This window comes from Bison bison, unplaced genomic scaffold (assembly GCF_000754665.1).
Source record: "Bison bison bison isolate TAMUID 2011002044 unplaced genomic scaffold, Bison_UMD1.0 scf7180017864299, whole genome shotgun sequence".
NCBI classification, from domain to species: domain Eukaryota; kingdom Metazoa; phylum Chordata; class Mammalia; order Artiodactyla; family Bovidae; genus Bison; species Bison bison.
The window spans coordinates 2795837-2819628 of NW_011494871.1; the positions used below are offsets into that span (position 1 = coordinate 2795837).

At 42.8% G+C, this 23792-nt stretch overlaps 1 protein-coding gene across 1 annotated transcript in view; it reads left to right on the forward strand.

The window, feature by feature from the left end:
- ATP8A2 (ATPase, aminophospholipid transporter, class I, type 8A, member 2) overlaps nt 1-23792 on the forward strand; it is a 452578-nt gene that overhangs the window by 24355 nt on the left and 404431 nt on the right. The window lies entirely within an intron of this gene.

Sequence of the window (23792 nt, forward strand, 5' to 3'; positions counted from 1 at the left end):
GCTGTGCAAAGCTAAATCTTTTAGGCACGGAAGTTGGCATGTTTGCAAGTTTCATTAAACTTTCAGGCTTCGACAACTTTATCCCTGAGAGGGACTTCAGAGGATGTGGTTCTGTGAGTGGCTCCAAAGTGCGTGCTCAGGTGCAGAGAAGGGAGGCCATGGGTCAGGTTTGCCAGGACTGTGTGTGTGTGTAACTGAATTCCAGGCCAGGGCTCTCTCCTGAAAGCTGGGGCTAAAACTTTGTTGTGTGTTGTGTCACTCTGAAGCCTTAGCACTTGGACTTAGCCTGAGATCTTTATTCAGAAAGGCCTAGCTGTTGGGCGTTATTGTAGTTTCATAGGGTTGGGGGTAAAATAATGGTGCATATATTGTGCAGAAGTGACACTTATTAAAAGTGTTAGATTATCCTGACTTTATTTTCGGTTTTAAGAATGGCCATTGGGGCCTATATTTTACTTAAATGTGTAGCTTGGAAGAACAACTGAGGCCAAAATTCAAGGATGAGGGGGTTTGGTTTAAGATGCAGAGCAGCACACATGAGTTACTGCTTCACCCACTACGATAGTGCTAATCAAAAAGACAGTAGCAAGTGCGGGTGAGAACGGGAAGAAATGGGACCCCTCCTACATTGCTGGCGGGAATGAAAAGTGGTGCGGCTGCTTTGAAAAACAGTTGGGCAGTCTCTTAAAAGGTTAAATGTAAAGTTACACATGATCCAGCCATTCGAGGTGTATATACCCAAGAGAAAGGAAATCACACATCCACACAAAACTGGGTGCAGATGTTCATAGCAGATTCATCAGAGTGGCCCAAAGGGGAGACAACCCAGGTGTCTGTCAACTGACAAATGAATAAATAGAACGTGGCATGTCCATATAGTGGAATGTCATTTGGCCACAAAGAGGAATGTAGTACTAAAGCATGGATTAACCTTGAACACATTGTGCTAAGAGAAAAGCCATAACAGGTCTCATGTATGATTGCATTTATATGAAGCATCCAGAAGAGGCAAATCCATTGGGACAAAAGATAGACTAGTGGTTTCTAGGGTGGAGGACGAGGTTGGGAAAAGAGGAGAGACCGTAATATACATGGGGTTTCATTGTGGGGTGATGGATCCACAACTCTGTGAAACACACCTACACCATCCGGAATCCTGCATTGACAGCTTAGTTCCATTTCCTCAGACTTTGTCTGTGTTTCTAACTCTAAGATGTTTTCAAGTAGTGTTTTTGCCTTGTTGTTGTTCAGTTGCTAAGTCACATCTGGCTCTTCTCGACCCCTTGGACTGCAACACACCAGGCTCCCCTGTCCTTCACTGTCTCCTAGAGTTTGCTCAGATTCATGTCCATTGAGTCGGTGATGCCATCCAGCCATCTCATTCTCTGTCATCCCCTTCTCCTTTTGCCTTTGATCTCTCCCAGCATCAGGGTCTTTTCCAATGAGTCAGCTCTTCGAATCAAGTGGCCAAAGTATTGGAGCTTCAGCTTCAGCAACAGTGAATATTCAGGGTTGATTTCCTTTAGGATTGATTGGTTTGATCTTGTAGTCCTAGGAACTCTCAAGAGTCTTTTGACTACTTCCTATTAATTTTCTTAATTTCAGTATTCATTTGTGGATACTTAAAGCTGGGAGAAAGAAATAGGGGTTTTTGTTTTTTGTCTAAATTCTCTAGTTCCCATGGAAGGTGAAGATTTTTTAAAGTCTAGGTAATGGGGTCTCACAACCTGTTCTTTAATTGACTCACATTGACATTTAAAAAAATTTTATGTATTTATTTTTTATTGAAGTATCATTGGTTTGCAATGTTAGTTTCAGGTGTACAGCAAAGCAATCAGTTCTACACACAGGTCTCTGTATACATGTATATGTATAAATCCTTTTCCAGATTTTTTTCCATCATAGATTATTATAAGATATTGAGTATAGTTCCCTATGCTATACAGTAGGTCCTTGTTAGATCTATCTATCTCTCTATATATAGTTGGGTGTATATGTTAATCCAAAACTCCTAATTTATCCCTCCTCCCATCTTTCCCTTTTGGTGACCATAAGTTTGTTGCGTGTGTCTGAAGACTCACTGACTTTTGAGACTGATTTTTATATCAGAGATTTCCAGTGGCTGTTTGTTATACAGTTTCATTTGTACCTTTTTGGAGTGGGGGAGGGCTAAATGGGAGTATACCATAGGTGGGCTAGGAATAAAGTAGGTAGACACAACCATTCCTTATTATGTGAGTGTACAATTGAATTAGTTAAATACTCTTACAGTTCATACAGTTTCTCAGTTCATGGCTTATGCTGTGAGCATCGGTTTCAGAATACATGGAATAGGCTTTTGGAAATTAAGGGGTGTTGCCTGCTGTCCTAGAATATGGTCTTCCAATTTTTACTTTATCTTGACTGTATTTAATTAGGAATTACTAATGGTAATATGACTCATTGTTCATTAAAGAATTGATTTTAAAGCTTCTTGACATTATGGTGTAAGGATTTTATAAAATATTGAGCAACACTGTTTCAGCACTGGACCATTCATTTTATAAAATACTGATTAAAAAAAAATAAGGCTTCTTATCTTGGTCATGAATGTTTGCTGAAAGTTGATAAAGCTACTGAAAGGGATATTTTCATTAAAGGGAGTTGATATAGGATTTCTTTTTCTTAATAGCTTTTCCTTGAGAAAACACTGATGGATTTTCTTGCTCGGTCAGAGAGTGTCATCCCAGGTGGTCGGCATCTAAATGGAGGCTTTTGAGAAGAAGGACCACGTGATCGGTGGAGGCGGGTGTTGGGGTTGTCTGGCATATTTGACACTCTGCCCTTCCAAAGGCTGGCCTTCCTGGGGCCCCAGCTCTCACTTATCTTCCCCCATCCCAGGGCCTCCCTGGAAGGAACCTGGTGATGGTGACAGTTGCTCTCTTGACTACCTTCTTGGGCAGCTGGTGTTTTGACTTCACTAGAGGGACTGGAGTTTGCCAGGAAGGGATATGGTGGTTGGGTGTTTGGGGAGGTTGGTGAGGGCAGGATGGTACCATTAGAGCAGGGATGGATGGTCTGGGGTTAGCGTTTGGACTGGTGTGTCTGTCCAAGGAAGAGGTGCCACCAGGCTAGTGGGAGTGAGAAGGCCACTGCCTGGGTTGACTGTGGCCTTGACAGCCCCAGGGGAATGCCAGTTGTGGTGACTCAAATTCCAAGCTGTTTCCTGAAATTCTGGGAGGGTCTATGCTATGTAAACAGATGTCTCTCTAAATCTTGTTCTTGACACTTGACACCAGCATTTAATTTGACCTGAAGCTGTGGTAGGATGAAGTTTTCCATTACTGAAGCCAGTGAATTTAGATTATCATAATTATGGAGACACATAACATGGTCTTTTCTTGTGTGTGTGCTAAGTCATTTCAGACAGTCCAACTCTTTCTGACCCCATAGACTGTAGCCCACCAGGTTCCTTTGTCCGTAGGATTCTCCAGGCAAGAGTACTGGAGTGAGTTGCCATTCTCTCCCCCAGGGGATCTTGTAGGGATTGATTTTTCTAGGACCTTAACTGTGAAGATGGTAGTTGTCTTCCATCATCCAGAAATGAGTAGATTTTGCAGTGTAATTATTACATCTGTACATGTACGATTATATGTATGTCTACTCTACAAGATTCCTTTTCTGAAGTGTATAATCCCATCGCCTTTAAAATTGGACAGGTTTATTGAGAGATAATTCACATACCATATAATTTTGCTCATTTGAAGGATACAGTTTTGTGGCTTTTAGTATATTCAGAATAGTACACACATCACCACCACTTCAGAACATTCTGTCATTTCTCAAAGAAACTGTTCCTATGGCTGTCATATCCTAGTCCCTTTCTCTCCATGCTTGAGACAGCCACTAACCTACTTCCTATCTCTGTAGATTTTCTGTTCTGGATAAGCATTTTAAGTTAAATATTAAATGCTTATAGAAAGTTTGATATTTAGAGAAACTTGGTATTCATTATTCTTGATGGAGAATAATTAATTTCATGTATCTATATCTTAAATGTTTCAAGTTAAATTTTTTTCCAGAAAATATCTTCATGATTTATTGGTCAAAGGAATGGGCAATGTTTATGCCATCAAGTTCAGTGCAGTCTTTTTATGCGAATGTCAGCACACCATGTAAAACAGTGAGTTTCAAGGCTATCAAATGGTTTTCTCCAGTGTCTGAAATGAGGTCTTCAAAGCAAGTTAGGAATGTTTATAGATACTCAGTTTTGAATAAGTCATTCACTTCAGGTAGGAGTTTCAGGTAGCAAAAGTCTTCATTAAAGCAGCAAATCGAGCTTTGCCAAGCTATTGCATTGCTTTAGCTTCCTTTGTATTGAAAGAAAATGACTTCATGTGAATATTCTGTTGGTTTTGCCAGGATAAGATTGAAATAGAATTTTGCCTTTACAGAAAGAATTGAGTACGGGGTGGTAGGTCTTGTAGCATCAGAGTTGTGCTGGGATCCTGATGTCTGAGAGGATATTTTTGTCTTAAGGAGTGAAGAGAACAGAGTCATCTTCAAAAGCACTTTGTGCATGAGTAGGGGTGGTAAGTGATGATGCGGTACTGGGTCTAAGACCGTGGAGGACTTCAAGGAGCTGTGACTCTCCCTGGGCGGCTACCGCTGCAGAATTTAAGTGGAATCTGGTCTTCACAATGAAAGTGCTTACAGTTTAATAGAGAAAGAATACCAAGATGCTATTAACAACTCTAACTTCCTTTTGATTCACGTACAGATTGCTTTATTAAGAACCATGGTTTACAGATCTCACTTGAGATAGTTATCCTTGTCAAGATTGGTGAAGGTATATAAAAACCCTTATCAAGAATAGTTGATAAAGAGCTATACAGAAACATATATCTATTCTATTTCAGGTTCTTTTTCTATATAGGCTATTAGAGTATTGAAGAGAGTTCTCTGTGCGTAGCACCTTGTTATTTATCTATTTCCTATAACGTAGTATGTATATCGGAGAAGGTAGTGGCACCCCACTCCAGTACTCTTGCCTGGAAAATCCCATGGATGGAGGAGCCTGGTGGGCTGCAGTCCATGGGGTCGCTAAGAGTCAGACACGACTGAGCGACTTCTTTCACTTTTCACTTTCATGCATTGGAGAAGGAAATGGCAACCCACTCCAGTGTTCTTGCCTGGAGAATCCCAGGGACGGGGGAGCCTGGTGGGCTGCCATCTCTGGGGTCACACAGAGTCGGACACGACTGAAGCGATTTAGCAGCAGCAGTACATATATGTTAATCCCAACTTCCTTTGCATGTATCTTCCTGTCATTTACATAGAATTTGGCCAAGGAAAGAAAGTAAATACAATGCTGAACACCAGCCACCCCCCCACCCCAAATAGTCGATTATGTTGAAAGCATTGCTTTTACCTACTTTCAAATGACCAAGATTTTCCTCCATTTAATGTTCTTTTTATTTTTCTGTTTACTCATTTTTTTAATGAAGATTATATGTATTTAGAAAGTGAAAGTGTTAGTTGCCCAGTCATGTCGGACTCTTTGTGAACTCATGGACTGTAGCCTGCCAGGGTCCTTTGTCCATAGGATTCTTCAGGTAAAAATACTGGTGGGTTGTCATTCCCTTCTCCAGGGGATCTTCCGGACCTAGGGATTGATCCTTGGTCTCCTGCATTGCACGCGGATTCTTTACCGTCTGAACCATCAGAGAAGCCCCAATATAAATATATTTTTAATTTATTTTAAATATTTTTTAATGAAAATTGTATGTATTTAAGACATACAAAATGAGATTTGATTTATGTAGTGAAAAGCTACAGTTTAGCTAATCTCTTCACATAGTTACCATTCACTGTTTTTTAGTTTAGAGCCATATGAGTGCAGGCTAAGTTGCTTCAGTTGTATCTGACTCTGTGAGGCCCTATGGACTACAACCCACCTCTGTCAGGAATTCTCCAGGCAAGAATACTGGAGTGGGTTGCTGTGCCCTCCTCCAGGGGATCTTCCAGACCCAGGGATTAAACCCACGTCTCTTACATCTAACCTGCATTGTCAGGCAGGTTCTTTACCACCGGTGCCATCTGGGAAGTCCTTAGAGCCATATATCTAGTCTCCAAACCAGGCACTCCTATCTTATACTTCCTGAACATGAATGTCACAGTATACTGAGAATCCTTACTTTATACAAGCCAATAGCAATTAAGGCCACAGAAGCTGCTTGTAATTAGAACTCTTACCAGGTTTGCACCCCTGGACAAGGCTTTTGAGGCATTCTGCAGGCAAAAGCATTCAAACTCAGGGCCTTTGGCATTGTATAGTTTGGTAATCAAACACTTGAGCTTTCTTGAAATATATTATTTTTAGAAACAGAAAATCGTGTCAGCCTTGGGCCAGTTTTGTATTTGTTTCTAAGGAAACAGCAGATGTCTAGGGGAGTTGACGGGTGATTTCTTCATCAAGTTGACCCTTGTATGGGTAGACCCGGTGCATATTTTGAATTTAATATTCAAAACTAAAAGCACAGACTAAAACGTCTGTGCCGTTCTGATCTGTAAAAACTGGGAAAGGTGCTGGGTTTGAGTTCTGGTCACTAACTTATTTCCCCTTGTCCCTGATCGCAGATTTTGTTAACTTTTAACATCCTCTGTGAACTTAAGTACTTCTGATCTTTACCCATGAAAAGAATGAAGCATCAGGATTTGTGAAAAACGCAAGTTAAAATTAACATAAGTGGAGGAGACTAGGGCGATGTGACAACTAAATGCAGTATCAGTTCTAAATCAGATCTTGGAACAGAAAAGGTCCACTGGAAGAAGCACTGGAATTTTTTTTTTAATTGAAGTATAATCGATTTACAGGGTTGTTTTGATTTCTATTGTACAACAAAGTGATTCAGTTATACATACACGTACATTCTTTCCCCTGTCCTTTTCCATTATGGTTTATCTCAGGATATTGAATATAGTTCCCTGTGCTGTACAGTAGGACCTCGTTGTTTATCTGTTCTATATATAATAGTTTGCATCTGCTAATCACAGACTCCCAATCCATCCCCCTCTCCCCCTGCCCCCTGCCCCCTTGGCAACCATGAGTCTGTTCTCTATGACTGTGAGTCTGTTCTGTTTCACAGATATGTTCATTTTATGTTGTATTTTAGATTCCACATATAAGTGATATCATCTGGTATTTACCTTTCTCTTTCTGACTTAGTATGATTGTCTCTGGGTCCATCCATGTTTCTATAAATGGCATTATTTTGTTCTTTTTTATGACTGAGTAATATTCGATTAAATGTATGTAACACTAGTGAACTTGAACTTTGTAATTTGGGGTATTCTTATGCTGATGCCATTATATTAGTTTTGATCTAATTTTATCTAGATTATACTGTGGTGATTGAAGATACTGACATGGGGGCAGGGTGAAGGTTTATGGCAGCTCTGTACTATATTTGTAACTTCTGTGACTATAAACTTATCTCAAGATAAAAATATATTAAAAATTAACAAGAACTGTCTGGAAGATTAGGAATGAAATGCTCAACTCTCATCTTTCTGTTGGATGCTATGGGAAGTGTTGGGTCCTTATTGGAGAGAGCTGTGTGTTTGAAGGGGAGGTAGTCAGGGAGACTGGACTCCTATCTTCACACATTTATCATGATGCTGACCAGACAGGGAGACAGCATCCCCTTAACTGGCAGTACTGGAGTTTGTTTCCATAACGTCCGATCTAACTGTGTTGAAGTTGAAAAAGTAGAACTGTGGGCTACAGAAAATGATGCAGAGTTCAGTCTTATGAGCTTTTGTGTAGTGATCTAGAAAGTAGCCTCTAAGTGTTCATTCTACTGCTTCTGGTTGAGTCACTCAATAGACAGCAGAAGCTTACTCAGAAATGCCAATCAGCAGCCCTTTCAAGAGGGACAATGCTTCTGGAGAACAAAAGGCGAGGGCTGACCACTGCAGAGAAATTTCCTGAAATTGTGAGGTTGGGTTTGATAATTTAAATGCTGATCTACCCTTTTCTGCTAAATGAAAGCCTCATCACAACTCAGACTGTAGGCTTTTAGCTACCCTTGTGCTGTGCTGTGGTTAGTCGCTCAGTCGTGTTGGACTCCAGGCTCCTCTGTCCATGGGATTCTCCAGGCAAGGATACTGGAGTGGGTTGCCATGCCCTCCTCCAAGTATCTTTCCAACCCAGGGATTGAACCCAGGTCTCCCACATTGCAGGCGGATTATTAGATGTAATTAGGGAGGGATTTGGGACTGACCTTGGGATGCTGTGGTTTGTCCTTTGGAGAAATTATTATCTGTATCCTCGGTGTTCATCCTCCACAAGCTCCTGGAGTGTTGGCTGGCTCGGGCTTTCAGACCTGCCTGAGGTAGGATGACATCTGGGGGAGGGACCCTCCCTCTCTCACATCAGCTCTGCATCTGTATCAGTGATCTCCACACTTTTCTGATCACATGGCCCATCAGTAAAACTTTTTACCATGAACCTGTACTATGTCTATTTAACTATCTGTCTATATGTGTTACCAGGCTTCCCTGGTGGCACAGTGGTAAAGAATCCACCTGCAATGCAGGAGATCCAGGTTCAATCCCTGGGTCAGGAAGATCCTCTGGAGAAGAAAATGGCAACCCACTCCAGTGTTGCCTGGAAAATCCCATGGACAGAAGAGCCTGGTGGCTGGCTGCCCATGTAGTCGCAAAAGAGTTGGACATGACTGAGTGACTAACACTTGACTTGATATGTGTTACAGTTCTTGTCTGAAGACCCAGTATGTATTGACCAAGATTTCTTGGTTAAGAATTGTGGGTGTCAGTCCATATTGTTGGTAACTTTCTTGATTTTTGAATACTTTGGGCTGATTTATCAGATTTGATTAAATTATCCTGACACAACCTGGAAACATGATTTTGAAGGGCTTTTCTTTCCTGGAAGTGCCAGTCCTGCTGTCTGTGGGCTTGTCATTAGTTTATCATCTTCAGTCTGCAGTTTGCTTCATTGCATCCGTCTTAAGCCCCTTGTTCTTTTTCGGAGGGTTGGTTGGGTTGAAATGAGGTAAATTAATCATCAGTGTAACTAGCTGGACACAGAAACGGAAACATGTCGTGATAAGCAGAGAGAACAGCCAGGGAGGGCCCCTCCGTTACTCCCCGTCTTAAGTCGTCTCGGCCATCGTGACAGAACACTGTAGACTGGGGGCTTACACCTCAGAGATGCATTTGCTCACAGTTCTAGCGGCTGGAAGTCCAAGATGAGGGGGCCATCAGGGTCAGGTCTGGTGAGGACCCTCTTCCTGGCTTGCAGACAGCCTCCTTCTCACATGGTGAGGAGCGAGAGAGACCAGGCTTTCTGGTGTCTCTTCCTGGGCAGGCAGCAGTCACATATGAGGGCTCAGCCTCCTGACCTCATCTCAATGTCATCACCTCTCAATGGCCCCATCTACCAAGGATGAGGGCGTGGACCTGTGGATTCAGGGGACACAGTTCAGTCCACAGCACCCCACCCACACTGTTATGGTGCTCCCCTTACAGCTCGGGTACCAGTGTCAACACATTCAGTAAATGTTAGTAAAGCGTACTTTTTGGAGGCGCATGTACATATAAGCTGTAAAACTTCCTCCCGCACTCCCCGGTGGAACCATCTGCTTTAGATTCTCTTTCTTGGGGAAAACCTGTCCTGCCCAGTCAGCCTAAACAGCCATAGACTGATCACAGAAGGGAGATTTGAGCTCCGCTTCCAGGCCTGCGTTGGTCTGTATGAGGGAGGGTGTGAGCCCCCTTCTATCAGGAGTGATGTATGATGGGGGTGGGCTAGGGGGTGGCCTGTGGCTCTGAGGGGTGGGGGAAAGCTGCCTGCGGGTGACCAGTGAGCTGGGTTGGAGGTGAGTAGCAGTTGATGTTGGAAGGGCAGAAGGTCTATGAGCCACGTGTGTGCTTTTCCAGAAACCATGTGGATGATACTTGAGGTGCCTGGAAGGGCCAGGCTCCAGAGGAGGGTTAGCTGTAGCCAGGAAAGTTTTTAAAGGAACAAGTGACAGTGATCCTTTCTGTCTCAGACCCTTCTGCCTGACTCAGTTACATAAGGGAATATTCCTTAAATTGGATAATTTAAGGAATCAAAAAATTCCTTCTTTAATTCTGCTCCTGCAAAGGGTGGAGGCTTTGAAAGTATTGTCTAGCATATGAAATGTGTTACCAAGCTCTGACAGTTTAAAAATAGAGCTCTTTGCTTGAAAAGAGGAACGCTGTCGACTGAGTAGTATATCCTTACTTCCTTAATATTCCATCTCTGTTAGAATAGTTAAGCCTGAATTTTTAATGTTGCCGTTACAAATTAGAGTTCATTAATCATTCTAGTATTGATATATCAGAATAAATTGAAGTATTTCATAAAACAAGCATGGCCAGGGCAGACAGAAACATGGACTTCTCTCAGTGTTCTTTTTTTGCCTGTCAGCTGTCACAGGATTTCACTGCTGCTGGGATTTCAGTAACATTTTATTCATTCTGTTTCCTTAGATGTTTCAGGATAAATAATTTTAAGGACAGGAAGGTGTGTGTGTGTGTATGTATGTGTATACAGTTATTCTCTATATGGAGGTCTTGACATGAGTCAGCTATGTTTATAAGCCAAATATTGTCAATATTGAGAAGTCAGGAAACTCCAAGGCAAAGATAACAACATGGGACCTTCCTTCTGTTGTCTTAACCAGTCTCCTTCCTCCATTCTGTGTAAATGTGTGTCTAGGCATACCCGTTTCCCACACCAGAAACTCTCACTTAGTACTTGTAACTCATTTGCCTACATTTGAACACCTGTTGGATAAGGCAGAAGGGTTGGAGAAGTTGGCTACCATATTTTTGCCCTTAAAACTGTACCTGAAAACTCTAATAAAACTGCATGCTCATGTTGAACTTTGAGGACATGGTGAGAAAGTTTGATGTTAATCAGCTGCTGACCATTTATTCATGTTTCTAATTCCAGTTTCTGAGGACAATGTATTTTGACTTTTGTGGTCCATTTGATAGTCTTTCTTTGGACGGTTCATGGACACAATATAATGCTGCAAAGGTTTGTTTCACATGTCATACACTTAACTAGACAAGAAACTGTTTTTTAATACAGTGCTGGTGTTTGCCATCAAGTAAAATAAATGTTTTACAGAAATCAACGCATGACGTCTAAGGATTTTGGAACAGTGGATTGCTTTATAAGAAAGTTAGCGGACTTTGATCTTAATTCATAATCCCTTCTATGTAAATAGTCCGAAGATACTGACTTAGCATTCTTCACAGCCAAATATGTTTTTTCCCACAGTGGTTGAAGACAGATTGATTATGCATCACCCGTTCTTTTGAACTGCTTTGGTAAGGGACCTCAGGAATTTTGGTGTTTTGAGGTATTGTGATTAGAAAAAATGAACACCATAAGAATGTCTAGGGTTTTTGAGAAACTCATGTCCTGTTTACTTTTTGAAATACATGGGCTGTTTAAAAAATTAGCCTAAAAATGGATTCACAAACGTCCCTGGAATAATGTTTATGACATACTGAGCAGAGTAGTGGTTAAGTGAGCTTTGTCATAACGTCTAAGATGTATTCTCTGCCTAGCAAGACTTTGAAGATAGCCTCTGACAAAGGGGGTGAGGGTGGGTGAGGAATGTATTGGGAGTTTGGGATTGGAGATGCAAACCATTATGTACAGAATAGATAATCCACAAGGTCCTACTGTACAGCACAGGGAACTGAATATCACAGGATATTCAGTATCCTGTGATAAACCATAATGGAAAAGAATATGTAAAATAATATATGTAACTGAATCACTCTGCTTTATAGCAGAAATTAACACATCATTGTAAATCAACTCTACGTCCATAAATTGTTTTTTAAAAGTGAATTGTCTCTGAAATCTTTTTGCCAGGCTTATGTAGCCCATAAATGATGAAATACATTTTTGTGAAATCTTTGCAAAATGGCATCAGTGCCAGTGGTCACTTTTTTGCCCTCAATTTCTTGTTATCATGCTTGCAATCCACAGGCTGTACTGTGCTTCTCATTTCCTGTTGTATAGCTGGGGAGACCAGGAGATATATATCACCCCAAAATAAATAAATAAATAAATAACCTTATATTGCATAAGAAAGCGCGGGGCTCTGATTTCTGCTGGAAACTAGCACTTGGTGATTTTGAAGGTGGTTTCATTTTCACCCTATCCTGCAGAATAGAAAATATGTATTCTTGTCCCATGTTCTTTTCATTATGGTTTATCCCAGGAGGGTTTCATATCACGGAAGCCTGTCTTTCTTGTTTCACATCCTCCCACCCTCCTTGGCAAGTCCAGCCCCTCTCAGCCCCACAGCGCTGCACTGACTTCTCTGTTGGGGACTTAGCTGGCTGGGTGCATCACATCTGTTGTTATGGCTGACTCCCCAGCTCCTCTGTATCATCCTTGATGGCAAAGTCTATCCACTTTACCCAGCATCCTCCCCAGGACCCAGTCCCCATGCTGGCCAGTCGGAAGCTGGAAGTCCTTGCTGACTGACTTTGCTCCACAGGTGAAGGTCGGAACTGAGCAGAAAATAGGAATTGGCTTCACACATTGTTCTAAGATTTCCCTTTCTATTTAATTGCTTATTGAACAGAGCTGAACCCCCAAAGCAATTACTTAAACCTTGGAAATTGATGTTTTATGTGGTTTTGATGTTTTGCTTTTATTTATGAAGTACTCTTGAAAGGTGGGAGGTGTGCTGAGTTAAATGCTTTTCATATCAGTTCTTCAAACTTAACAGATTGATATTTGCTCTCCAGGGTGGGTGGCTTTGGGATTTAATGTGATCGCTGGCATCCTTAGTCATTTCTGTCCTTCAAAGTTTAAAATGTGTTCATTCGACAAATTTATTTTTAGTCCCTAGTGTACCAGTCCTTGAGCTGCCACTGGGGATATGAGGGTAAAGCAAGACATCTGTGACTAGTCTCTCCCCGCTCCTTTTTTTTTTTTTTTTTGCTTTAGTTTTTTGGACGGGCTTATGTGCAAGTGACGACTGAGGGACCACATGTGTTGTCCACACCTGAGTCCTACCTAACTGCTTATCAAGCAGAATCAACCCCCCAGAGCTAGTTGCCCTCTGCTTTCTGGCTCACAACCCCAGCCCCTTAGCAGAGGAGTTCTAGGAACTGGAGACTCAGATCAGCCTTCCTGGCATTTGTAACTTTTGTTCCCATGGCACCTTCCTCTTAGGCTCTCCTTGGGGTACAGACTCTGCACAGGCAAGGGGGCCAGGTTCCCACGTCCAAGCCTTCACCCCAAGCAGAGGCTGGGTGGGAAGGGTGGGCAAGGTGGAGCTGGGGTCCCCACTTCACAGGAAGACATGCAAGGAAAGGGTCTGTATCTCACCTGAGCCTCACAGTCCATGGAGGACTAAGGAGCCATCTGCCTGAAATGCAAGCAGTAAAACCAACTAAAAGTCTGTCTGCTATGCATTGGCTCGTGCACCAGCAGTGGTCAGCAGTGTTGGCAATAAAAATACTCCTTCCTGAAGAAGTCTTCAGTTGAACTAAGGTCTAAACAATTGCAGGGATGATTAGGTTCAAATCAGTTCAGTCACTCAGTCATGTCCGACTCTTTGCGACCGGGAAGCAGCATGGCAGGCTTCCCGGTCCATCACCAACTCCTGGAGCTTGCTCAAACTCATGTCCATCAAGTCGGTGATACCATCCAACCATCTCATCCTCTGTCATCTGCTTCTCCTCCTGCCTTCAATCTTTCCCAGCACCAGGGTCTTTTCCAATCAGTCTGTTCTTTGCATCAGGTGGCCAAAGTAATGAAGCTTCAGCTTCAGCATCAGTCCTTCCAATGAATATTCAGGACTGATTTCCTTTAGGATGGACTGGTTGGATCTCCTTGCAGTCCAAGCGACTCTCAAGAGTCTTCTCCAACACCACAGTTCAAAAGCATCAATTCTTTGGTGCTCAGCTTTCCTTATAGTCCAACTCTCACATCCATATGTGACTACTGGAAAAACCATAGCTTTGACTAGACAGACCTTTGTTGGCAAAGGAATGTCTCTGCTTTTTAATATGCTGTCTAGGTTGGTCATAGCTTTTCTTCCAAGGAGCAAACATCTTAATTTTTGGCTGCAATCACCATCTGCAGTGATTTTGGAGCCCAAGAAAATAAAATCTGTCACTGTTTCCATTGTTGCCCAATCTATTTGCTGCCGGGGACCAGCCCCGGCTGATCCAGGGTATTCGAAGGAGAGACGGCGTAGGCGAAGATCAGGAAACAACTGCTTAATTAAACGTTAATTAAGGATATAAAGAGTAATAAAATGAGGATAGCTCAGTGAGGAAATTCAGTGGAGAAAAGAGGCTGAAATAAGGATAGCTCAGTGAGGAAATTCAGTGTAGAAAAGAGGCTAAATAATTCAGCCAGAAGGTAAGAGAAAGAACGACATGGTGAGACCAAGTTTCGGTGAACAAGGCCCGCACTTTATTTTCCAAAAGCTTAGGTGATTTGCATCATCTTCTGGCCCGGAGGCCTGTTAACATTTTAAGACCCTTTCTTCAGAAAACTTATTTTTTTCTAAAGGTGATTGGTCAGGAGCCACCCTCCAAAAGCATTAGATAAAGTTGCATTCCTACAGAGCAAAGGTGTGGTGGGCTATAAAAAGAAAAAGAATTAACTCAAGGGTCCAAGGTTACAAACATTAAAGCTACTACTTACACCAATTATATTAATACACTGCCAGGGACATAGAAGGTAAGGGATATGGAAACTTGGCAGCAAACATTGGCCCAACAAGTAAAAAACCCTTCACCAATACAATTTCTAATCAATCTTTTAACTACTCAAAGGAATCTGTATTTAGACAGTTTAGAACATCTCCTGCCTCTCACAGTTGGGAGGCTCTGAACAATCACACGTGGCCGGAAAAACCTATTCAGGCAGGCTAGAGGACTTCCAAAGGAGTTTGTAGGTTGAAACACTGTCACACCCAGGAATTATTAACTGGAGCTGTAAGCTAACTTTTTTCAGAGAGGTAGTGGGGGACAGCCCCCCGTAAAGTCAGAGGTGTAGGTGAGAGCACAAAGCAGAAAGTAGGCAGACTCTGGTTTTGGGTGTAAATGCTCGAGAATTTCCAGGGGGACTCCTGAGGTTCGATCCCACCTTTGCGTATGCCGAGCCTCCTTCCTCATGACCTTTGTCATGGGCGGAGTTCCTCACTTGCTCCCAGCAGTGATAGAATTCCAGTTGAGCTATTCCAGATCCTGAAAGATGATGCTGTGGAAAGTGCTGCACTCAATATGCAATATGCACTCAATATGCAATATGCCGGCTCCCGGCAATTTGCCATGAAGTGATGGGACTGGATGCCATGATCTTAGCTTTTTGAATGTTGAGTTTTAAGTCAGCTTTTTCACTCACCTCTTACTTTCATCAAGAGACTCTTTAGTTCTTCTTCACTTTCTGCCATAAGGGTGGTGTCGTATGTGTATCTGAGGTTATTGATATTTCTCCCAGCAGTCTTGATTGCAGGTTGTGCTTCATCCAGCTTGGCACTTCTCATGATGTACTGTGCATATAAGTTAAATGAGCCGGGTGACAATATACAGCCTTGAGGCATTCCTTTCCCATTTTGGAACCAGTCTGTTGTTCCATGTCCAGTTCTAACTGTTGCTTCTTGACCTGCATACACATTTCTCAAGAGGCAGGTCAGGTGGTCTGGTATTCCCATCTCTCTAAGTATTTTCCACAGTTTAATGTGATGCACACAGTCAAAGGCTTTGGCATAGTCAATAAAGCAGAAGTAGATGTTTTTCTGGAACTCTCTTGCTTTCTCGATGATCCAACGGATGTTGGCAATTTGATCTCTGGTTCCTCTGCCTTTTCTAAATCCAGCTTGAACATCTGGAAGTTCTGGCTTGGAGAATTTTGAGCATTACTTACTAGCATGTGAGATGAGTGCAATTGTGCGGTAGTTTGAGCATTCTTTGGCATTGCCTTATTTGGGATTGGAATGAAAACTGACCTTTTCCAGTCCTGTGGCCACTGCTGAGTTTTCCAAATTTGCTGGCATATTGAGTGCAGCACTTTCACAGCATCACTTTTTAGGATTTGAAATAGCTCAACTGGAATTCCATCACCTCCACTTGCTTTATTTGTAGTGATGCTTCCTAAGGCCCACTTGACTTCAACTCCAGGATGTCTGGCTCTAGGTCAGTGATCACACCATTGTGATTATCTGGGTCGTGAAGATCTTTTTTGTACAGTTCTTCTGTATATTCTTGCCACCTCTTCTTAATATCTTCTGCTTCTCTTAGATCCATACCATTTATATCCTTTAGTGAGCCCATCTTTGCATGAAATGTTCCCTTAGTATGTCTAATTTTATTGAAGAGATCTCCAGTCTTTCCCATTCTATTGTTTTCCTCTATTTCTTTGCATTGATCACTGAGGAAGGCTTTCTTATCTCTCCTTGCTATTCTTTGGAACTCTGCATTCAAATGGGTATATCTTTACTTTTCTCCTTTGCTTTTCACTTCTCTTCATAGCTATTTGTAAGGCCTTCTCAGACAGCCATTTTGCTTTTTTGCATTTGTTTCTCTTGGGGATGGTCTCCATCACCACCTCCTGTACAATGTCACGAACCTCCATCCATAATTCTTCAAGCACTCTGTCTAACAGATCTAATCCCTTGAACCTATTTGTCACTTCCACTGTGTAATCGTAAGGGATTTGATTCAGGTCATACCTGAATGGTCTAGTGGTTTTCCCTACTTTCTTCAGTTTCAGTCTGAATTTGGCAATAAGAAGTTCATGATCTGAGCCACAGTCAGCTCCTGGTCTTGTTTTTGCTTCTCCATCTTTGGCTGCAAAGAATATAATCAATCTGATTTCGATACTGACCATCTGGTGATGTCCATGTCTTGTCTTTTGTGCTGTTGGAATAGGGTGTTTGCTATGATCAGTGCATTCTCTTGGCAAAACTCTGTTAGCTTTTGCCCTGCTTCATTTTGTACTCCAAGCCCAAATTTGCCTGTTACTCCAGGTATCTCTTGACTTCCTACTTTTGCATTCCAGTCCCCTATGATGAAAAGGACATCTTTTTTTTTTTTTTTTGGTGTGTTAGTTCTAGAAAATCTTGTAGGTTATCATAGAGCCATTCAACTTCAGCTTCTTCAGCATTACTGGTCAGGGCATAGACTTGGATTACTGTGATATTGAACGGTTTGCCTTGGAAACGAACAGAGATCATTTTGTCATTTTTGAGACTGTACGCAAGTACTGCATTTTGGACTCTCTTGCAGTGATGATTATTTAGTTTTAAAGATTGTATTGGGCTGGGTTGGCCAAAAAGTTTGTTTTGGCTTTTCCGTAGATATTATAGAAAAATCTGAATGAACTTTTTTGGCTAACCCAATATATGTGTAAAATGCATGCACATATGTGTTCCAGGCTAGCACATTTTTTTTTTTTATTACTTTATTATCTTTGACATGGGGGATCAACTAGGGGCAGTCCCAGGCAACCCTCTGGCCCCCATCTACTGCATACAGACTAAATTAATAAAAATCTTACAGTTGAGACTTTTTCATAATTATTCATTGTTTGAAAATTTGGAGACCAAATCAAGAAAAACAGAAACCTTACATTAGTGGTATGATTTAGTAGTTGTCCAAATTGCATTTTTTGCAGACATTCCAGTTAAATTTCACCTGTGAGTTACTTGACAATTATGGATGTAAATATTGTAGCAGCCTGTAACCGAAGGATCCAAGTTCAAGCTGCCATGTAGATATAAAAATGATTGAATGAATAGCTGTGCTTTTTTGGTGCTATCATTTTAGTACCAAAATTAGACATGATTAGATAAAACTTGATCATGACAATGTTTCCTGTCTGTTTCCTGGTCAGTTTTGTATGTTTTAATTTTATGATTGTTACTGAAAGTAATTTTGCAACACAGAGGAGGGGATTGTTATACCTCGCGTCCTCTGGGTGTGTGACCCACCGGATGCAGGCTGGCCCGATCCTGGTCTCTCGCTGCCCTTGACCGTGGACCCCATCTCCTGCACCTGGGCAGGTATAGTTGGCCACAGCACTCTGTCTTCCGGGCCTTAGTCTCCTCCTGTGTTAAATGAGGGGCTGAAAGGAGATCTTTCAAGGTCTGTTTCACCTGTGATCTGTGGCGACTCGATGCAGAACCTGTGGCCTGGCACTGGGGGAACACGTTTGGTGTGACCTGTGAACCTGTTTCTGCTGTGACCCCCCACACCTGCCATCCCTAGCACTGGAGATGGGCGGGATTGGTTTCTCTTGCCTGTTGGCAGACGTTGCAGCTGGCCCGTGGGCATGTTGTGGATTCCTTCTTGTTCCCTCAGACTAGGAGAGAGAGGTGTGCCCAGGTCTCCCTTTGCACTTGGGAGGAAATAGATTCTCTGTAGATCCTGGAGTTCCTTTGTTCACACTTTCACATCAGGGGTCCCCAAACTCCAAGATCTGATGCCTGATGATCTGAGGTGGAGCTGATGTATTAATAATAGAAACAAAGTGCCTGGTAAATGTAATGTGCTCGAATCATCACAAAGCCTTCCCTCACCCCCATCTGTGGAAAAATTGTCTTCCACGCAACTGGTTCCTGGTGCCAAAAAGGCTGGGGAACACTGTTTTTCATGACATTCTATGTTCTTACCTATCCAATTAGTCTGATAATATCATCAGTCTCCTCCTGTCACAGATTTTTTGGTCAACGTGCTCAGGATTTTTGCTTGACTTGTTTCACACTGTGTCAGTACCTAGAATTTACCATGCTGGTCTGGTGGTGACTTGGCTCTAATTGCTATTTCTGAAGTGTTTGTTCCTCAGTCATTCCCGATTCTTTGTGACCTCATGGACTGTAGCCTGCCAGGCTCCTCTGTCCATGGGATTCTTCAGACAAGAATTCTGGAGTGGGTTGCCATGCCCTTCTCCAGGGGATCTTCCTGACCCAGGGATCATACCTGGGTCTCTTGGCATTGCCTGTTGATTCTTTTACCATCTGGGCCACCTAGGAAGCCCACTGCTTTATGCTTACTGATTGTTCTGGCGTCAGACTTGATTTTGGTGGAACAGAACAGCCTTTGCTTTCTTTTTGCTCATGTTTGTGTTGTTGCTTGTGAACTAGTTTTTACTTTTTCTAAGTGACAGACTCCTCACAGAGAGACACTTGACCTCTCCATTTGTTTTGTCTGTTTTTGCTTTCTTGTTTTTTTCTGGACTCTCAAGCGTGGTTGCTGACGCTCATCATGAAAGTACTAACCAAGTGGGTAATGGGAGGCGGAGCCGTCAGCTTGGACCATCAGCGCTGGCCTGGCAGGTCTGGGATGGGCAGGCAGGTGAATCCAGAAGAGAACATGCTGGTCCAAGGAGGGCTTTTGTGGTAGAGGTCAGGGCTGGAGGTGGACATGGAAGTGAATGGACAGATGCTCAAGGACGTTGAGCAAGAGAGGGTCCCATCTAAGTGCCCATCAGTGAAGGAGGGAAGGTGGTCTCCAGGGAAGAGGCCCTCTGGGGAGGGAGGTGTGCAGGAACCCCTTCCTCTGAGATAAGTCGATGAAGAGAGGTTGATGAAGGGGAGAAGCTCTGAAGGGATTTTACATCAAAATAGATCTTGCTGCAGAGTTTTAAGCAGTGAGGGAGAGGAGAGGATGGTATACATCAGATGTTGGCACTTCTGATGGTACCAAGTCCTGGAGGAGGCACTGGGGGTTAAGGGGCCGACCGTGGACTTGACAGGATGGGAGAGCCATCCATTCCCAAGAGAGTATGGGGAGGGCGGAGCCTGAGGAGCTGGGGCAGCTGGTGAGCTGGAGATCCCCGGTGAAACAAGTCTAGTTACCCGCGTGGCAGAGGGCGTGGCAGAGGGCGGGGCACAGCCTCGGAGGAAAGGGGCGGGGCTTGTGGGGAGTGGGAGGGGCAGGAGCAGGGCCCTGGAGGCTGGGGAGGGAGCTGTCCCTTCCAGAGGGGCCCAGAGAACCCAGGGGGACACGTGGGTCACTGCACAGTGGAGGGTCTGCTGGGCTTTGCTTCCTGGAGTAACATGCATTACTGTTTTTTAAACCTTTGTTGAAAAAGAAAGCTGAAATGAAGTAAAGAGACCAGCCTGGCTCTGAGGCAGTGACTTCTGGGTGTGGTAGAGGGCTTTGTGGGTGGGGGAAGCTTTGACTTTCCTGCCACTGCAGAGGGTTGAAACATGAATAAATATTTAATTAGGTTTCCTGGGAACCAAACCACCGCTGCAGAGGGTATGGAGGCTGGTTTGGCAGAGATGGATGGGAAAGGTGGGTGTGACAAGAGAAAAGGGAGGGCTCAGCCTCTGTTTGTTTCTTTGCTTTCATTTTTTGAGGGGCAGGGACTCTGGTATCTGTGGGCTTTTAGAAGAGCTTTGCTTTTCTGGTGTTCAGAGGACCTTCATCTGTGTTCAGAAAACTGAAAACAGAAGGACCAAATCTGATCTGAAGCTTTTGACATTTTTATAATTGTTTTGAAAAGCAGTCACCTCTGTCTTCCCGTTTTTTCTTTTGGACACCTTCCTCCGACATCCAAATTTCTGGAAGAAATTTGATGGAAATATCTCTCGATTTGACACCAACCGTAAAAATTTACATGGCACAGCTGTTCATGAATTACGACGCTGAAAGCAACATTGCTGAAAGATCAATGAAAAATAACCATATGAGAGGAAAGAAGGAATTCTTTTTATATTTTTTTCTATAAAAACTTACAAAATTGTTGTGCAAGAATCAATTCAAGCAATGAAATATGGGGAAAAGTTTTATAGAATACCACATATTTAATTAAAAAAACATTGTTTTCTGGATGTTAGTGTAGTATATACCAGCTTACATGAATTATTTGGTGGTTCTTTTCCCCCCTCATTCTAAATAAGTATTCATTTTTGTACTTTGTTTTGTTCTAGTAATTTTGTGTTTTTTTTTTTAAACTGATATTCTCAAGTTGTATGCCTATTATATACAAATCATATTCTCAATCCCACAAAATCTGGATCTGAATATTTAAATAAGTAAATTAAATGAAAAGATGAGAAAAAATTTTAGGATTGCTTAGAGCTCAGATGGTAAAGAATCTGCCTGCAATGCAGGAGACCCAGGTTTGATCCCTGGTTCAGAAAGACCCCTTAGAGAAGGAAATGGCAAACCACTCCATTATTCCTGCCTGGGAAATCCCATGGACAGAGGAGCCTGGCGGGCTGCAGTCCATAGTGTCTCAAAGAGTTGGACACGACTAACAAATTCACATTCAGGAATGAACTAGAATAGTTTATTTTTAAAATATTTAGTGGCCGCAAGCAAATATTATAATTGTTCAGTTGCTCAGTCGTTTCTGACCCTTTGCCACTCCATGGACTGCAGCACGCCAGGCTTCCCTGTCTTTCACATGATCTCCCAGGGTTTGCTCAAACTCGTGTCCATTGAGTCGGTGATGCCATCCAGCCACCTCATCCTCCGCTGCCTGCTTCTCCTCCTGCCTTCAATCTTTCCTGACATCAGGGTCATCAGGGTCTTTTCCAGTGAGTCAGTTCGTGCATCAGGTGGTCAAAGTATTGGAGCTTCAGCTTCAGCATCAGTCCTTCCAATGAATATTCAGGACTGATTTCCTTTAGGATGGACTGGTTGGATCTCCTTGCAGTCCAAGGGACTCTCAAGAGTCTTCTCCAACACCACAGTTTAAAAGCATCAATTCTTTGGTGCTCAGCTTTCCTTATAATCCAACTCTCACATCCATACATGACCACTGGAAAAACCATAGCCTTGACTAGATGGACCTTTGTCAGCAAAGTAATGTTTCTGCTTTTTAATATGCTGTCTAGGTTTTTCATAGCTTTTCTCCCAAGAAGCAAGTGTCTTAATTTTATGGCTACAGTCACCATCTGCAGTGATTTTGGAGCCCAAGAAAATAAAATCTGTCACTGTTTCCATTGTTTCCCAATCTATTTGCCATGAGGTGATGGGAGTGGATGCCATGATCCTAGTTTTTTGAATGTTGAGTTTTAAGTCAGCTTTTTCACTCACCTCTTCCAAGGAGCAGTTGTCTTTTAATTTCATGGCTGCAGTCACTGTCTGCAGTGATTTACTCAGGGTTGATATCCTTTAGGATTGACTGGTTTGATCACCTTACTGTCCAAGGAACTCTCCAGAGACTTCTCCAGTGAATTTACATGGACAAACTATTAAAATTAAATAAAACACGAACGTTCTTCATTAAATATTGGTCCTCTGAGGCTTTGTTAGGAAATGACTGAGGACCCAGGTCTGGCTCAGGCTGGATGGAGCAGTGAAGTTTACCGGCAGAAACGTCGCTGTGATGATCAGCCAGCAGAGGGCGCTGCGTTGCTGGTGTGCGGGGTGCGTTGAGTTCTCCACCTGCAAGGCAAGCACAGGTGGTTAAGGGAGTGGGTCTTTGATGTGGCTCATAGAGCCCACCGCTAAGAGGGAATTGCTTTATCTCTCTCCCCCCCGCCACCCGCCCTCACCGCCAACACCCGCCCCCCCAACTCACACACGCAGCTTAAGTGATTGTGTTGGGAAGGCATGCATAGGGAAAAGTTTGCAGGGAAGATGACCCCTTGGGCTGTTGGCTCAGAAGAGAAGGATGTGGTTTGAGAAAAAGAAAGATGTTCTAGGAACTTGGCAGAGGATGACAGGAAGCAAGGGAACTGAGGAAGAGCTCAGTACTCTCCAGAATAAATGATTTCCATTTAAGGGGGAGGAACTTTACTCTTGTTTCTTCTGTGGTCTGAGTTACAGGGTGGAGGCTCCCATCTTGAAAGCCAGACTGCTCTTCTCAAAGGGACGGGTGGAAAAACACCTTGTACCTGGGTTTCTGGGCTGATGTCTACTCCTCATTAGGCTCATGGAGGGCAGGTTAGAAATCCCTTTCTTTTATCCCTCACCAGGGGCCCAGAAGCTGCCGGCAGAAGAGAGTGACCATAGCAATCATTGTCAGAGATGAGTGTCAATAGAGTTTTTTTTGCTGGGAGGTGCTATGTGAATAACTTAGGTCTTCAGCCTGATTTCATGTTCTAGTAAGCAGCTCCTTATATGCGACCATTCCTGAAATTAGCTTAAAACAGAAGAACCGATAGTCCCTTGACAGTTACATCTGGGTACTATTCTTATTTAAAATGTTTATTAATAAAGCAATACATGAAGGTAGTTAAAAGTTCAAATGCTGTAGAAGCTTAGCATGAAAATCAGTACCTCCAGCCTCATCTCTACCATTCTACTTCACCAAAGACAACCACTGTTTTTTAATTCTTTTGGTGGTTTCCACCATGTTTCTATGGCACCCCACTCCAGTACTCTTGCCTGGAAAATTTCATGGATGGAGGAGTTTGGTAGGCTGCAGTCCATGGGGTCGATAAGAGTCGGACACGACTAAGCGACTTCGCTTTCACTTCTCACTTTCATGCATTGGAGAAGGAAATGGCAACCCACTCCAGTGTTCTTGCCTGGAGAATCCCAGGGACGGGGACGCCTGGTGGGCTGCCATCTATGGGGTTGCACAGAGTCGGACACGACTGAAGCGACTTAGCAGCAGCAGCAACTATGTTTCTAAACTAGAGTTAGAAGAGATCTCTCTGAACTCTCTTGTAGATGGATATTTAACTCACTTGCTTTGGGATGAATTAGTGAAGTAGTGTATCATGTTCGTCTCTTTTCTAATGCAACTTACTTTTCCTGGGTTATTTTTCTACTGGAATTTTTTTTAGCATATCAATTCTTAT